General features: G+C 39.0%; 1 protein-coding gene across 1 annotated transcript in view; it reads right to left on the minus strand.

The window, feature by feature from the left end:
* The window catches only part of DLGAP1 (DLG associated protein 1), a 642,070-nt gene that overhangs the window by 384,506 nt on the left and 239,963 nt on the right, over nt 1–17,601 (minus strand). Inside the window, exon 2 of the mRNA XM_084618849.1 lies at nt 13,073–13,182. The gene's annotated coding sequence lies outside the window, so the exon portion shown is untranslated. The remainder of the gene's footprint in view (nt 1–13,072; nt 13,183–17,601) is intronic.

Raw genomic sequence — 17,601 nt, forward strand, 5'->3', positions numbered from 1 at the left:
TATGAGATGAATTTAAAAATACTATTTCTTTTGTTTATCATTTTTACAGGGCAAATATTTATAATAAAAAATAATATACACTTTGATTACAGTTACAATACAGAATACAATATATATGAAAATGTTGAAAAACATCCAAAATATTTAATACATTTCAATTGGTATTCTTTTATTTAACAGTGCGATTAAAACTGCGATTAATCGAGATTAATTTTTTTGAGTTAATCACATGAGTCAACTGCGATTAATTGACAGCCCTAGTCATAAATTTTTAAAATCACTTTAACTAAATTATTTGTTTTGCAGAGTCATTGTTGCATCATATAGCCTAAACATCCTTTCAGTGCTTGCTCATAGCTCCTACTTTTATAAACCTTCCAAAGAATATACAGTAGTTGTCAGTAGCAATTTGTCTCAAATATATATTGCTTCACCTCCTTGTTGGACTCGATGGTCCATGCAGAGCATCTACACAATCACAATGAGAACTGCAGCAATCTCATCAGTATAATTTTTATTCTGATAATGATGTATGGTTCTTGAAGATCACAAATAGCCTCTATAGCACTGATATTACCGCAACAATCTACAATTAGATCTTAGTTGTCAAACAGATGTCTTGTATAATCAGGTTCCAAAATATCCACAACAGATCAAACAGGGAATCAGACATATAAAATATACAATTTATTTATATTTTTAATTTAAAACACTGGGCTCACACATTTGTGTGTATATATATAAAAACACCATTTTAGAATTATATAGGAATGGCAAGACACAGAATTTGAAAGTATATAATGTGTATAGCAGATTATCCTATTTTCTGTTCTGTTTCCATATTGTAAATGTATAGCCGATTCCTGAGTTTGTGCTGAAGAATTCTCTCAGGATAAGGCCAATAGACTGTTTTATTATTCATTTCATATTATTCCTCTACATTTATAGACAGGCTATTTGTGAAAATTCAGAGTTCCACAGCTCTTACAAAAGTCAGAAGCTTCACCATTGCCTGATTCTAAACCTGATTCAAGAATGCATGAAATTCAGCGTATATGACCTCTACTTCATTTTCTCTGGCCACCTTTTCTCAGTTGCATGTCTGAGAAATGACCTACACACCGAAAATAGCTTGCAAACAGGACCTATGTGGGACTATCAGAACTATTTAACAAAATGGGCACTTCTAGCCATTCTGACCCCAGGACATCAGAATCCAGAAAAGTAAACAAAATGGAGTAGCAGATGGAGAGTATGTTAGTAGTGGGACAACTATTCGTGCTAGTCTTGGCTGATCATACATATATTATGTCCACATTGCCACTAATTCAATTTAATTCCAACTGAAATAGAGTGGTGTCTTCCGCAAACCAGATTAACATGGATGACTAACATCACAGAGTAGGTGTGTTTCTAGCATGGCCCCCAAGGATCGGTTCTTGGTCCTATGCTAGTCAATATTTTTATCAATGACTTGGAGGAGAACAAAGTCATCACTGGTAAGTATACAGATTGAGGGAGTGGTAAATAAAGAGGACAAGTCACTAGTGCAGAGCAAGTTACATCGCTTGATAAACCGGGCACAAGCAAACAGTTTGTGTTTTAATACATTTAAATGTAAATCTTTACATCTAGGAACAAAGAAGTAGGCCATACCTGAACGATGGAGGAATCTATCCTGGGAAGCAGTGACTCTGGAAAAGATTTGGTATCAGCTGAACATGAGTTTCCAATGTGATTAGCACTCTTGGCCACAGCATGTAATCTTGGGATGCATGAACAAGTGAATCTCTAGGCATAGAGAGGTTGTTTTACCTCTCTATTTGGCATATTGTGGAATACTGTGTCCAGTTCTGGTCTCCATACATCGAGACGATGTTGATAAACTGGAAAGTGTTCAAAGAAGAGCCACAAGAATAATTAAAGGATTAGAAAACATACCTTATATCTATTTAGCTTAACGAAGAAAGTTTGGGGATGACCGGATCAAAGTCTATGGCTATCTACATGAGGAAACAAATATTTAATAATGGCCTCTTCAATCTAGCAGAGAAAGGTATAACACGATTCAATGGCTGGAAGTTGAATCTAGACATATTCAGACTGGAAATAAGGAATAATTTTGTAACAGTGAGGGTAATTAACCACTGGAACAATTTAACAAGAGTTGCAGTGGATTCTCCATCACTGACTATTTTAAAAATCATGACTGGCTGTTTTTCTAAAAGATCTGCTCTAGGAATTATTTGGGGAAAGATCTGTGGCCTGTGTTATACAGAAGGTCAAACTAGAAGATCACAGTAGTCCCTTCTGGCCTTGGAATCTCTGAAAATCCTAGCCCTAATCTTGATTGAAAGCCTTCAAGGGATAGAGAATCCATCACATCCCCTAATAAATTGGTTCCCATGGTTATTTACCATAACTTAAAAATGTACACCTTATTTCTCATTTGAGTTTTGTAGATACTACTTCTAGCCATTGGATCTTGTTGTGCCTTTGTCTGCTACATTTAAAACGCCCTATAATATTCGTTGTCTTTTCCCTGTGAGGTTACCTGTAATGAAGCCACTTAACTCGCAATTTAATAAATGAATAGATTTAGCTCCTTTAGTCTCTCAATACAAGATGTACTTTCCAATCCCTAATCATTCTTGTAGCTCTTTTTTAAACCCTCTCCAGTTTTTAAACATCCTTTTTTAAAGCAATGACACCAAAACTGGACACAATAGTCCAGTAGTGGTATTACCAATGCTGGACACAGAAGTAATATTCACATGTCCAATGATCACACTGGACCTATTGGACCAAGATAAAGCATCAGTCTAGGAGATCGTATTCAGCTGGTGATTCAGCCTGACCCCCTACAATATTTTGAGAGTTACTTTTACAGGAAAGAATTTTCCCCATCTTGTAAAATGGCCTTCATTTTTTAAAAATTCCTAAACGTATAATCCTGTAACTGGCTGTATGACTCTGACAGCATCCACTTTACGAAGTCATCCAAATAGTTCTGTTTAAACAACCCAACCTCATCAGTATTTACCACTAACAATCTTTGTGTCACATCCAAAATTTTATCACAGTTACTTTATAGTTTCTTCCAGTTCACTAGAATTTCCACAGTTTCCCAAGATTTATTAAAATCTAACATCAGTGTTCCTGAAAGTTTCTTGGCTCATTCTTTTGAAAACTTTTGGGTGCATATTATTCTAACTGCTAAATTTAAAATATTTAAATGTTTTCTCCCTCTTTAAAACATATAAAGGACGAAGATATTAAGAAGAAATTTCCACCCCACTGAAGCTTCAATAAAGGCCTCAGACAAATTCTTGCTTAATATGTGATCTGAGAAGAAAACATGATTGCTGCAAGTTTTATAATTACAGACGACAAAATATATTTTGCTGCACACCACTTTAAGTCAAGTCCTTTTCCTTGACTTTTTTTTCCTTTGGATCTTAGAAACACACCAAGTGGCCAAGTGACTTGTGATTCTGAATACCCTCTTAAGGGCCTTGTTTTTAATTAAATAATGAACACCCATCCTTTTCAATTAGGCTCCTTTAAAGTGTCTCCATTTGGACATCCAAAATAGAGGTACTCAGGCCTTGTCTACACTACAGGGGAAATTCGATCTTAACTACGTAATTTGAGTTACATGAATAGCATAACTCAAATCAACATAGCTTAGATCTACTTACCACGGGATCCACACTATGCGATGTCGACGGGAGATGGTCTTCCGTCGACTCCCCCTACTCTTCTTGATCTGGTGGAGTACAGGAGTCGACGTGAGAGTAATCTGCGGTCAATTTAGTGGGTCTTCACTACACTCACTCAATCGAAAGTCGATGCATCGATCGCCACTCGTCGATCCCCCAGTAAGTGTAGACAAGACCCCACCAGAATCCATTTTTGAAAACCTTGGCCAGAATATGTAGAAGAAAGTAACAACAAATTGAAGGAGATAGGAATGAAATTAAAAGATAATTTGAGTTGATGTAATGGTATCCCAGAGATAGAACAACCTTGCAGATATAGATTAAGAGAACAAACAGATAGGAGAGAGAAAGGTATAGAGGCCTTTTTTTTAATAAATCCACAAATGACCAAATTACCACCTCCATGCCAACATAACTTTATATTACCTAACACCTTTGAAGTACGTTTCCGTTTATACTAGGTGTCAAGGTTCCTCCCCCACTCTGAACTCTAGGGTACAGATGTGGGGACCTGCATGAAAAACCTCCTAAGCTTATCTTTACCAGCTTAGGTCAAAACTTCCCCAAGGTACAAAATATTCCACCCGTTGTCCTTGGACTGGCCGCTACCACCACCAAACTAATACTGGTTACTGGGGAAGAGCTGTTTGGATGCATCCTTCCCCCCAAAATACTTCCCAAAACCTTGCACCCCACTTCCTGGACAAGATTTGGTAAAAAGCCTCACCAATTTGCCTAGGTGACTACAGACCCAGACCCTTGGATCTTAAGAACAATGAACAATCCTCCCAACACTTGCACCCCTCCTTTCCTGGGAAATGTTGGATAAAAAGCCTCACCAATTTGCATAGGTGACCACAGACCCAAACCCTTGGATCTAAGAACAATGAAAAAGCATTCAGTTTCTTACAAGACGACTTTTAATAAAAATAGAAGTAAATAGAAATAAAGAAATCCCCCCTGTAAAATCAGGATGGTAGATATCTTACAGGGTAATTAGATTCAAAAACAGAGAACCCCTCTAGGCAAAACCTTAAGTTACAAAAAAGATACACAGACAGAAATAGTTATTCTATTCAGCACAATTCTTTTCTCAGCCATTTAAAGAAATCATAATCTAACACGTACCTAGCTAGATTACTTACTAAAAGTTCTAAGACTCCATTCCTGGTCTATCCCCGGTAAAGACCAGCATATAGACAGACACACAGACCCTTTGTTTCTCTCCCTCCTCCCAGCTTTTGAAAGTATCTTGTCTCCTCATTGGTCATTTTGGTCAGGTGCCAGCGAGGTTACCTTTAGCTTCTTAACCCTTTACAGGTGAGAGGAGCTTTCTCCTGGCCAGGAAGGATTTCAAAGGGGTTTACCCTTCCCTTTATATTTATGACACTAGGCCTGACATCTGCTCTTCAGTAATGGCACAGATTTATCTTTTCATTATTTATACAGCAGTTTGGATACTTGTTAAGACTGAATTAAAGAGGTCTACTTGAATCAAATATACGCTGGAGTTAATGCTTTCATCATCATCATTATTATTAATAATAATAATCTTATTCCAACAGAATACAGCATAACCTGTGTTCCCATCTGTGTGAGATTACTCACCTGAGTAGTCTCATTTTACCTTTGTGTCCATTTCCTTTCCCAGTGTTACGGTGCCAGAGTGAGCTGTACCTTTGACTCCTCAGTCTTTCTGTGGGCACCCCTTGCTAGGTAAGGTAATGTTTAGATAAGTCCCACTTGATTCCCGCTGCTACAACACTGGAGCTGAGCAAGGCAGCCTCTACCCCCGCAGCAGCTGCCTCTGTCAGTCTGACCATCAGTCAGCATCTATCCCTCTGAGTTCACCAGCTGACTTTTTAATTCATTTCAAAGTTCCATTGTCCTAAGACCCTTGAACCTAGCTGATTTGGTTTATGCATCTCAATGGAGGGATTGGAGGTAGATTTCCAGCCATGGATTCACTATATTGTCCATTACTACTACTAACTCAATTGCCAATGCTTATTTGCCTACCTGCAGAGAACCAACTGCCCAGGACTGTGTTTACTCTTTGTATAGAACACATCTGATGTTAATCAAAAAGACAGAGGTACACATATTTATTACAAAAATAATATAGATATCTCCCACTTTCTTCACACTCAGTCTTGTCTATTTAAATTGTAAGCTCTTCAGGTCATGAACTGTGTTTGCACAATGCCTAGCACAGTAGATTCACAGAACTAAGTTGGGGGTCTCTTGGCACTACTTACACAAAACATTCACGTACATACACATCTACCTAGAATTTATTTACATACTTTTCAAATAAAGTAAGGGGAAAACAGACAGATACATACATTTAACGATCAAGCCATCCGTTTAAGAACAAATATCCATACTCACTTAAGTTTCCTCAGGAAAATGACAGGACTACCGAAGTAGGATTTTGAACAAGAGGCATGAATTTGGTAGGGGGGTTACTTTAACTTAGGCTCTCCAACTATCATCTCACCCTCCATCAAAGGAATCTTCATTTAAGAGTGTCAAATTGGTGCATTGCATAGGAGTCTTCTAGGACTCCTCACTCTTCTGGACACAGAGTCACAGCTGTAAAAAGTGGTCTCCTCTTCCAACTATGACTAGCCAGAAGACTGGAGCACTTCTTATCCTGCAGAGTTGGTGACAGGGATTCATGCCTTCAGAAAGACCCTTAATCACCTTTTGAATATCCTCAGTCTTATTAGGTCTCGTCCTTTATATTGTTTGTGTGTCTGGGCATTTTTGCTTTAAAGATTTATTTCCTGATCTGTCTTTTGAGGCTGTATTTTCACATGTGTAGAACTGAGAATAGAATTTTTGAAACAATTCAAGTGCTACTTTTATTTCAAATTCCCTGTTTCTTCTCATGGTCAAAATATTTGTCTTTCCCCACCCCCACATTCTAAGCTTGTATGCTAGGAACTCATGGGATTTGTTTCTCTGTTCATAGAAATGTTGCTCAAGCCATAATAAAATCTACTATTTTTTCTAAAAAAGTATCATGTTCAGTTAGCCCCTGAGAGCTCTGAGCTTTTTCAAGATTTCTTTAAAACATGTTTCTTTCCATTGTTGTTCCACTATCTTTATTTCATCTAGACATCTACACTTCTTCTGTGAATTAAAGCTGAGGCTCTACTTATGAGTTTGCCCCTCATTATAGTATAAGCTACAACCTCCACCTTAGCCATCATTAGTCAAATAACCTACGTTTCCTTTTCTATGCCATCTAAAGACCTCACATCTTTCAACTGGTGATTATTTGTCCTCTAGGTCTTTTGCCCTTTTTCCACAGGCCCAACTGATTAGAAAGACTAAGACTGTAGCATGATCAAACTATATCAGATGTCCAATATTGGCTCTAACAGCAAGAGGAAGAAATTAAGAGAGGGAGAAATTACAGTGATACCCATCCTCACACAGAGAAATTGGGGGTCAGAATGACTCAGCTCCCTCCACATACCTAATAGTCAATTTCCCACAAACCTTCATAAACACTTTCTTCTCTTCTGCCATGAGGCCTTTCCTGTTTCAAATTTATTTATATTCCCCTCTAATTATATTTGCTTATGCAAAAGTGGCAAAAATAGGGTGAATTAATTGTTTAAATCCCATTTTTCAAACATAAAGGAAGCATGTCACTTCTTTCCTCATTAGTGAGTTAAAAGATCTCCTTGCTTTTCACTACACAAGGTCTCAAGTTGTAGTGCTTTTCACAAGTGTCACAGATTCACAGGGTCTGGTCTATGCCATGGCCTGTCACCAGTCTTCTAAGAGTATCCCTTTGGTGAACTTGAGCCCAAGGATCCACACAGCTCCACAGGACAGGTGGCCCGCAGCCTCCACAGCTCTAAAACTGGGTCTTTGGGTTCCAACAATCCTTGTTTCTCTCCGCGACTTCCTGCAGCAAGTCTAGCCAAGCCAGACTCCTGCAGGAGACTTGTTCCTACACTACCAGGGTGTAATGCTCTGAGGAAGTATCTGCAGTGACACCACACAGCCTTTTAAAAACAAGGTAACCACTTATTAGTCACCTGGGACACAGTATAGTGAAGTCAGTAAGTTGGCATTAGAGAAGCAGGCTTATGATATTGTTTCTGGTGGTGGAAGCCTGGGTTCTGCCATGCCTTGCTCCCCTTCTGTCTTCCAGTTCAAGAGAGTTCCTTCTGTGACTGTGTACCCTGCTCTTAACCCAGACATATGACACCTTCCCCCTTTGTTCTCCAGCTCAGGGCCTTTGCTCTGAACCCTTGCAGAGGTGTATGTGGAGGGAATCCTTTTCCACTTGGCTGTTGGTCCTTAGGTGTAAATGTCCCAGCCATTGGAGTTTCCATTGTCTCTTCCAGATCCTCCATTCACATGTGTAGGCTCTATTAACTTAATTATTCTAGTGTCCACCAGGTGGCTATGTGAGTCAAACACCTGGTCCCTTCCCTTTACTCTCAGTGCATAGCAGTACAAAGCACAGAAGGAAACTGAAGCGCATATATGAATCATAAAAATGTTACCAACATTCCCACATTCATCACATCAAGATATTTGTTACCTCCCTCCATTTTTTTTTGGCCCAGGAAACGAACTCCTATCGAAAGCAGCCATACACTAGTAGGCTTTTATAAACCTTTGAAAAATGTGAGCCTTTTTACAAATGACGAATTCGTGATGGGATCATATTAGTTCAGTCATGACCCTCTGTCACTTCACAAGTTGATTTAAGCCCTGTGCATTAGATTATAACTTATTATTTTCATTACCATAGCACCTCAGAGCCCCAGTCAGAGACCAAGACCACATTGTGTGTTGTGCAATTAATCAATGGCATCCCCATAATGTTTTGGTTACATTAATGCTATTTTAATGAGAATTATTATGCTCTGTAAGAGTTCTATGTGTTACTTCCTTACGTTATTTTTCAATTCCTTCTCTAACAATTTGATACACTATTTTTATTGTAAAAAGAAAAGGAGTACTTGTGGCACCTTAGCGACTCACAAATTTATTTGAGCATAAGCTTTCGTGAGCTACAGCTCACTTCATCGGATGCATTCAGTAGAAAATACAGTGGGGAGATTTATATACATAGAGAACATGAAACAATAGGTGTTACATACACACTGTAACAAGAGTGATCACTTAAGGTGAGCTATTATCAGCAGGAGAGCGGCGGGGGGGACGACGACCTTTTGCAGTGATAATCAAGGTGGGCCATTTCCAGCAGCTGACAAGAATGTCTGAGGAACAGTGGGGGGTGGGGTGGAGGGCATAAACATGTGGAAATAGTTTTACTTTGTGTAATGACTCATCCACTCCCAGTCTTTATTCAAGCCTAAGTTATCTTGTATCTGCTGGTACAATTGTACCTGCTGGTAATAGCTCACCTTACCTGATCACTCTTGTTACAGTGTGTATGGTAACACCCATTGTTTCATGTTCTCTATGTATATAAATCTCCCCACTGTATTTTCCACTGAATGCATCTGATGAAGTGAGCTATCGCTCACAAAAGCTTATGCTCAAATAAATTTGTGAGTCTCTAAGGTGCCACAAGTACTCCTTTTCTTTTTGCGGATACAGACTAACACAGTTGCACAACACAGCTGAAACCTATTTTTATTGTGAATGTATCTGTTGCTTGCACAGGTGCCGACTTTCCAAAGTGCCTGGGGGTTCTCGACCCCCAAAATTGCCCCAGGCCCCACCCACCCCTTCCCCGAAGGTCCCATCCCCACCCAGCCCCTTCCCACCCTGCCTCTTCAACCCACATTCCACCTCCTACCCAGAGTGTGCCACATCCTCACTCCTCCCCCCCAGAGCCTCCTGAACCCCACAAAACAGCAGGGAGGGGTAGGCGCTGATTGGCAGGACCCGTCAGCAGGCAGGAGGCACTGGGGGGGGGAAGTTCTGATGGGGGGCTGCCAGTGGGTGCTCAGCACCCACGATTTCTTCCCAGTGGGTGCTCCAGCCCTGGAGCACCTATGGAGTCGGTGCCTATGGCACCTGTCCTCTCTTTCAGCTCCATCACCAGTTCCCCAAATATTCTGCCATATTGACAGGCCTCCTCTGTGGCATTCTATACCATGAGTTTCTAATGAAGTAGTCTCTTGTCCACACTCCAAGAGGCCTTGCTTGTGCTTCTAGTGTGTAGGCAGCGGGCTATGATATTAAAGAGGGAAATGCTCATCTGCACATATAGGTCCCTTTACACCTAGCCCATGACTGAGCTTCTAAAGCAAACAATATTACTGATTCCAAAGGCTAACCTCTTAATCAATCATTGAAGAAGAAACTCATTTCACTCAATTATCACCAATAATAGAATTGAGATGCCCAGTGGAAAAGGATGCCCCTGGGTCTTCCAGCCTGTCTTTATTCCAGTCTCCATTGTGACCATCCCCAGCACCTCACCTCAGTCCTTACCCTCAGCTCCATCTCAATTCCTTCCCCCCCACCCCGTTTTCTCATCACAGTTCTGCTCCCAGCTCTACGTCCTAGTCGTCTCCCATCCCTTCACGCCACTCCCTCCCCTTTAGCTACTCAACCTAGTCACATTCCACCCTTCCCTCCCCCCGACTCCATTCCTGACCGCTGTCATAATCTTCTCCCTCACCAGTCCCCCAGGGCTGGCTCCTCACCCTTCTGTGTTCCAGCCAGGCTTCCTCCTTTTCCTAGTCAGTGCCAGAAGCAGGAAAACTGATAACATAGGAGACAGTATACCTGGTGCCATGACAGCTGTTAGCTGTCACAGGCTGCAACTGCAGGGAAAATCCTGTGAAGCACCTGAGGCCTGGGGTGAGGGGTGCTGGAACAATTTGTATAGTGAGGGTTTTGAGAGCCACTGAACCAAACTGCAAACCCTGTATTATGATGGAAACCACTTCAAGCCAGGGGGTGCGGCAGCACCCTCAGCACCTGTAGTTCCAGCACCTGTACCTGGGGCTGAAGCATGCTCTGTTGCTCTGTGCACATGCTCAGTCCAGTTATGAGAGAACTGGAGCATGCCCAGTGCAGACAGAATCTAGCCACCAAATTCTAATAAGTGTCTACTGAGCATGTGTGAAATGAGATTCAAGAGACTCAAGTTGGCCAAATATGGGTGGACTTTCACAGGTAGAGCAAAAGGCACATCTGTAACACCAACTCATGCCCCCACAAACACCACATTTCAAGTCATTGCTCCAAAGAATGGAGTGCTACAGCTTCTCAATAGAACGGTTGTAAGAATATTTTTTTAAAAACTTGGGCAAAATACATTTTCTTTAGCCTCATTGTGAGAAATGGCTGCAGTTTGCAAAACAAAACAAAAACCAAAATAAAAACAAAACAAAAAACAAACAAAACCCACACCTCAAGCAGGCACCCGGAATGGATAATTTCAGCACAAATGGTTGAAGTCTGATAAAGTTATAAGTAACTGAAAATAGGTCTTATAACCGTCTGAGGCAATGCTATCTATAACATAGGCTTCATTGAATATAATGTGCACGCACACAGGAAGAGACTTTTTAGATTTCAATTTGTACTACTATTGATGCCAAAAATATAAGCAATCAATAAATGTATTATTGAATGTGTTGCTCTTTTATATAGCAGCTTTTACTGGGGAGAGTCAAAGCCGTTTACAAGCATTAACTCTCATCATCCCTTCAAGTAAGTATTATAGCAGTTTTACAGAAGGGTAAAACAGAGGCATAGAGAGTTGAACCGACAAAAGCCAATGGCACAGCCAGGGAAAGGACAGCGACATCCTGGTTCCAAGTCCTAACCAGCAGTCAATACTTCCTTTAATATATGCACACAGGACAATTAATCAAGGACACGGTCTGGCAGTTTCAGAAATATTGCCAACAGCACTGATACTTTATTTCCACCAAATACACTAAAATGCACTGTATTTGCCATTGCAGACACTATCTTTATTTAAAAGGAACAAATTACTGGTAACTCTTAAAAATACACATTAACATACCTATTGATAAGCAGTTACTTTTGCAATCAACAGAGAGTATATTAAACCTAATAACCAAATAGGGGAAGAAAATCTCTGGTATAAAAATGTTCCAGAGACTGCAAAACACTGGGTTTGATAAATCAAGCTCAGCTAACTCAGGGAAATCTAGCAGGTGCAATATAAGCATGGTATAGATCTAATTTTGATGTTCTATTGGTCACAGCTACAATATGCTACAAAATTAAATGTCCTTGATTTTTCAGAGGTGCACTAAAAGCAAGTGCTGAGAGTTATTTCACAAAATAACTACAGTTTTATAACAGCATAACTAATGTTCTGAAAGGAAACCTTTCTTTAAAACCCCCACAAAGTTTCCTTCTCCTATTATGTGGCTTGTCAGGCCAGTTGTGTGCTAATGCTAAAGGCCAGATTCTATACCATTTAATTTTCTATTGGCTCCATTAAATTAACATTGGGAAATACAATTTCTCTCTTTTTTTTATGTCTAGATAGGATGTATCTAGGTTTGCATAATGAGTAGTATGCATTCTAAAGTCATTCTTTCATTTTCGCTAAATTACATACTAATTTTTTTTGCAGGAGTGCAAATGCCAGTGTTTTTAAGGTTGGGATAAAAATTTTACAAGTAAGAGAAAAAATATGTTGATGTAAATCAAACTGGGCCACATTTCACCATCATACCAATTGCCCTCAATAGGGTAGAGTTGCTAGAGGCTTATTTATCTTCAATATGTGTGTATGAGATCCATAAGGTCCTGTTTTTCTGCAGCTTTCACTGTAAGGAAGCTGTGGAGAGAGCAGTTCTTTCACTCTCAAAACTCCTCTAGGCCATTCCAATGTTCTTTCCAAGATGCTGCAGCCCTTCCCCCATGCTTTTTCTGTGCTCCTTTTCTGTTCTGATCTCCCTCTCCCCCTCCCTGCCCCACTCCTTCAGGCCAAACCAATCCTCTCTCTCATGCTCTCTAATCTGGCTCTACAGTTACAGTACGTGCAGCCCTTTGGGGCTTTACCCAACAGTTACGTTTATATATTACATTTTTCTGTTCATGCAAGTCCCATGAAAATAGTTTACTGAGATGGAATAATGTTCACAGAAGACTAACCATGTTAATGCTATTTAAAACCTGCAAGCGCTGATGTCTACAGTTACAGGCACCAAGTACAGATACTTTTCCAAATGAAAGATACCAAGTCACCAGATTTATATACATTTTCATTAAGGAGGCAACCAATTTGGGGTCAATATACTTTTAAGGTCGCTTACCCAAAATGTTCAGCGCTATAGAGAAACGTCCAAAAGAACAAATGCAGAGGCAGACTGGAAAAATAAAAATCAGACTAAGAAAAAAGGGCTCACCTCCTTTAATCAGTTTTCCATTTTGGTTTGTTTCAAGGCTTAAAGAGGGAGGAGAATTTTGCACAGTCTTTAATGCAGAAGTCAGTTGTGATATGTGATGCTTGACTGTTCTGAAATATAATAAAAATGCAATAGGTAAACAACTAGCCTGAAACAAGATAAAATTTAACAACAGTCTCAAAAGCAACTACTTATTCAGCCATTAAAAGTAATCACAGTGATGAGAGATTTTGAAACCAAAGCTACTTGGTGCCACATTCTACATTTTTCTGTGTGTAAGGAAAAAAAAAATAGAAAACTGAAGCATTTATAAAGCCACATTCCTGGTACTTACTTGACTTTTTTCCAAACAGCATACAAGCACACTGTTTGTTCCCTTACCAAGCCAATCTATGTATGTATATGTTTGACTTTGATAGTTCTGCCACACTTGACATACTTAATTTTCTTTCCTCTCACCACTTCTTCCACCAAGCTCCCAACCCCTTTATCCTACAGCCTTTTTCTCACAAGCCAACTGTAAAAGGATGACGGACAAGGTAGAGAAATGATGTAAAAATAACTCAACCAGCAGAAGGTAGCTCAACCGGAGGCACCTCCCCCACCAACATCCAACAAGTAACTGTTGAAATCCTGACAGCAAATCATATACATATTAATTATATATAAAAGGTGCATTTAAAAATTGTTTAAGGTAACTGAAAAATATTTCTTTTCAAGCCAGCCTCTCTCTCTGTATGAAAAGTTCCATTATTTTCAACATTTTAAAATGATATAGATTATCTTTCCCCTCTAGTGGAATCAAAACTATGTGTTGAGAATAAAGTAAATAAATGTCTTCTCATTGTTAAGCAAGTGAGATGAATCATCTCATCACTCCAAATTTATTATACATCTCATCAAGTACAGGTTTGTTCATTCACATTCTATTGCAGTTTTTCATGTGGACGATACACAATGGTGATTTAGACCAACTTCAAAAACCTTTTTCCTAGGTTCCAGCCTCTGCTAACAGGGCTGATCAAGAAGAGAGCCCTGCCAACCTGTTTATCCACAGAGTAAGCAAACTGAAAGAATGAGAATGAAATGGTATGTTTTAAATTTCTTTTAGTTTTACTAACCTCAGGGGTTACTTTTAACAATAGCAGGTAAAACATTTCAGAGCAAAGTCTGTGGGTGTTTTTAAACTATTTATTTGTTTCGGAAGTTTTAATGGTTTACAAATCCTTGCCCGATAAATATCAGAAACAAAACAGTAACCATTACAATAGTTAGCTTTTGTTTACAGAAACATTACACAGTAATATAATCATCAGAACTCTCTGTTTAACAGTTTGTTATCATATTACAGAGGAAGCATCTTTACACTAACTGTGACAAAGCATTATTTTTTAAACTTGATGGTGTCACAGATTCAGATTCCAAGGCCAGAAGGGACCACTGTGATCATCTAGTCTGACCCCCTGCATTACACAGGCCACGGAACTTCGCTGAATTAATTCCTGTTTGTACTAGAGTATATAGTCTAGGAAAACATTCACTATTAAAGTCCCTTGAATAGCACATTATAGCAGGTACAGCTTCTTAACATTACACACAAGATATGGAAGAAGGAATATCTGAGGAGAAAACTGGGAAGGTAGGACAGAGAAGGCCTTGGAGGGGAAGTGTAGGAATGACCATACTCAAGGAGGCTGCAGTTTATGTTAGATTATTGTTTTTTGCATGAGTAATAAATCCAAACTTCCAGTAAGGGGTGAGTTTCAACACTGATTCAGGGTCTGTGAACCCTACAGAAGCAAGGATAGAAAGTCATCTCATTAACAGCGCAGTTGACAGCACTTTGTGTACAACATTGTGTTGTCAATTTGTTAGCCAGTTTTACTGTGTTTGTGTGGGTCTTTCATGGGAGAGGAATTTAATAAAAATAAAATAAATAGTGATTCTAAAGCCACAACAATTGGCAGGAAGACATATGTGGAGGTGTAGTGCTAGATACCCCTTTTAACTCATATTTTGAAATTTAGTAGATTTCAAATTGAGGGTGTTTCTTTAAGGAAAAGACATTAATTTAATGACAATACTAACTTTACCATAAATTTTTATATTTCATTACTGGAATGTAATATTGCTGCAAGTCCTTTTTTTAAAATCATGATTTTTTAAAAATATCTACCTGTACTATATTCACTTTAAAATTAAATCAAAGATGAAATTCATCCAAAGATATACACCAGATGCTTTAATTTTCAGATGTGCTGAGTATCTGCACTTTCTGTTGAGTTCAACAATACCTCTGAAAGTAAGCCTCAATGGGACTTTGTTTTGGTTCCATGTTTTTCCGTTGTTTTTCCCTAACCACAACCGTAAGGCTCTGCATTTCCCCAGATACACAGGTTTCCCTTTGCAAGCTGTCAAAGTTGTTCTTTAAGACCCCAAATCAGCAAGGCATTTAAGCAAGTGCCTAATTTTAAGTATGTGAATTGTCCCATTAAAACTCAAGTGCTTAAGTACCTTCCTGAATTGAGGCTTAAAAAGGAATTGCTGCTGGCCAGCAGAACCTTACAGGCTGAATGAGTTACCTCTGCAAACACCACCACCTCCCTAGGATACAAGAAGTTGGAGCCAGGAACGGAAGAGATGTCACCCACATGGCTGTGTAAAGTACTGAGTGCTAAACCACTGAAAAAGCCCAATACACAAATTAAATTTTGCTTAGTGTTTTTCATCAGCTATCAGAAGAATTTCCTGAAAAAAATAAATGTATTGTAAATACATACAACCCACTTTTTAGAGGTGATCTCTAATTTTCTGTGCCTAATTTTTTTGCATGCTCAGCTGTGGGCTGGATTTTCTCCCCCATCATGCACAGGACTTGCAGATACTATTGAAGTCAATAGCCCACACTGGTTTGGGCCTTTAAAATATTATTTTCAATTCTTCATCCAGTTATTTTTCTACTCACAACATACATTCACTCTCTGCCCTTCTCTCTCACACACTTGCACAACTTTTACCTGAAGGTTTTATCAGAGGTCTACCGTTACTGTATGGCCAGAACAGATCTCATTGCAATAGTTAAACTGCTGCCACACCAACTCTTCATTCTGTTAGCCAGAGGAATTGGAATTCTGATTGAACAGAAGGTAAGCTACACTTGTGATATAATGGTTATAAGACAAAAGTTCCTAAAACTAAAGCCTTTAAAAGTTATTTATGCTCCTTTGAATAATGATTGACTTGCATCCTTAACTGGAACACTAGAGATTTATGGTTTGATCAATGTCAGATCACGGTGCTTTAGTGAAATAACAGGATTAATACTTCACTGTATATTTATGAATTCTCTTCACTGCAAAAACCTAAACCTGAAACTGCTTCACAGACTGTATGTACCTTTTTTCATAACAGATTCACTCAAAATTCAGCTAATGTAAAAGTCAAAACTTTATCTAACCCCTATATAAAAGGTAGACATCTTACAACAAATGAGTCATTGGCTCAATTTCAGCACATGGTGGGGACCAAAATCTTTCACACCCATTGACAATTGTTTGACAGCCTATTTACAGAAAGTAGATTATTAAAAACCAGTTCTTGCTACCTATCACCTCTATCTGTGGCTCCTGTAGTTTTGGTCTGAAGGGAAGCACAAGGAAGATAAATACCCTCACCTCAGCTGTATCTATTATGTGGATTAATAACAGTCTTCAGTTCACAGTGCTCCCATAAGCATTAATATAAGTTTCAGTGAAAAAATCGAGTTCAGAGTTCAGGGCCCTGAACTGCGTTAGACAATTGACTGTGTAGCTTATTTTCTCAGTCTGTTGTTTTCTGCCATTTTGAGTTGACAGGGCATTGTATAGAGGTGACATTAACATTTCAATTAGAGACAAGCGCCTTTGTCCACGGTTATTTTGTTGTTTTTCTTAATATAAAATAAAAATAATTCATTGTGAATGTACATGGTTGTTCTTTGTGTTTGGAAAAGCATGACATCAACCACAGCAAAACCAAATATGTAATCAGAGGGGCCTCACACAATTTTAATAAGCCATTAAAGTCATTGCATTGCACACAGCAGATATCCACATATGTTCAGAAAGGCCAGACATTAAACATTTGCTAACCCTTAGGTACCAGATAGGTAAGTCAGATATTTGCTATCTTATATACAGAGAAAATTGCAGTAACCTCAGATACAAGAACTATTGTGTGGTAACTATTGGCAAATGAGGATTTTTTTTATCATCATCATCATCAACCTACTTTGGCAGTAAGAGAAATAGCCTAGACACAAACACACAAAAAGAAACAAACTTCCTCCTACAGCCACAATACATACTGTTTCCTCCCACTCCACTTCATCTGTAAAATTAACCATCTCCCTCTGACAATTAGAAATCATGCTGCATGCTGAGCCACAATAAATTACAAATATAATTAAATAATATGAAAGCCCACGTTTCTACTTAAGCCTTCTACCAAGTCAACCAATTCAACTAATTCACGCACAGCAAATATTAATG

Source organism: Lepidochelys olivacea, assembly GCF_965140295.1.
Source record: "Lepidochelys olivacea isolate rLepOli2 genome assembly, chromosome: 2".
Taxonomy (NCBI): Eukaryota; Metazoa; Chordata; order Testudines; family Cheloniidae; genus Lepidochelys; species Lepidochelys olivacea.